Genomic DNA, 1,218 nt, shown 5'->3' with positions numbered 1-1,218 from the left:
ATCAAATAACAGCACAGTTGTATTTTTAGGTATTTTTGGTATGTATTTCAGACTCTGTCCAGAACAATTCGTCTGATACCCTACAGACACTTTTGAACAGAAGCACAACTCGGTACTTCCATCCCAGACACAGGGTACGTTAAGATTTTTAGGATGTTCACTTAATTTCATTTGACCACAGTTGTCCGCCGAAATACACAACAGAAAACAACACAGTGTAACAACTCTGGTGAGAAGCATTGCTGCCAACATTGTAAATATCCTTATCTATATAGCTCAAAGCTTGATAACAGTTTCTTGCTCTTGATATAAGAAGCACTGTAGAACAAAACTAAACTTTAATCGAAACAAGACACACGTTCATATAAGGAAATATGTCCTCGTGATCACAAACGAAACCAGGTCTTTTTCCTCCATCAATATTCCTTAATAAAATTTCCTTTTAATATAATTTTCGTGTCGTTATTGCCAAGCACATCTCTTAAGATTTTAGTATTCATACTGTACAAACATATAACAAATACTGACAATATTTGAATAACCCATTAATTTGATAATTCGGGTTTCTTTACCTTAATGTGCTGGCACACGAACGATTTGGTCGGAGATTTCTGTCGCAGACTATAGTCTTGTCAAGAGCTTCACCGACTTGCGTGGGCACATGAGGAGACAAAAATCTCCAATTGGTTGTTTTCCACTATTTTGATAATCTCTTGAGGATCATGCAATTAAAGGGATAATGAATCAGATTGGATGCAGACGATAAAACTATTGGAGACAAATATCAAACTTGTTTGATATTATAAATCCTGTCGGGGACGCGATAATCTTGTCGTGAAAGCACGACACACGCATGATTTTATTCAAGACTCTGATATGAGACAAAAATTCCCGACCAAGACCGTGTGCCAAGGTCGTGTGCTCGCACCTTTGGGTGAAAAAGAAAGTAGGAAGAAATTTCCGTTTCAATTCTTTTTTTTACCCCTCAATGTGTTTGCTTTCTCTAGTTACACTTGACTACAGCTATGATGCGTTCGATATTCATATCATTCTTCCTTTTGTAAGCTGAGTAATACTCAATATCTTTTCAACTATTACTGTCTTGTTGTATTGTAAAAGCATATGTATATTATGTAATGTAAATGATGCACAGGTCTTTTGATAGATAATGACTCAGAATGACAGTGTGACAACGAGGCGTAACAATGAAATAGTTGG

Source organism: Lottia gigantea, assembly GCF_000327385.1.
Source record: "Lottia gigantea unplaced genomic scaffold LOTGIsca_237, whole genome shotgun sequence".
In the NCBI taxonomy this organism is placed as follows: domain Eukaryota; kingdom Metazoa; phylum Mollusca; class Gastropoda; family Lottiidae; genus Lottia; species Lottia gigantea.
This window is presented reverse-complemented; position numbering follows the sequence as displayed.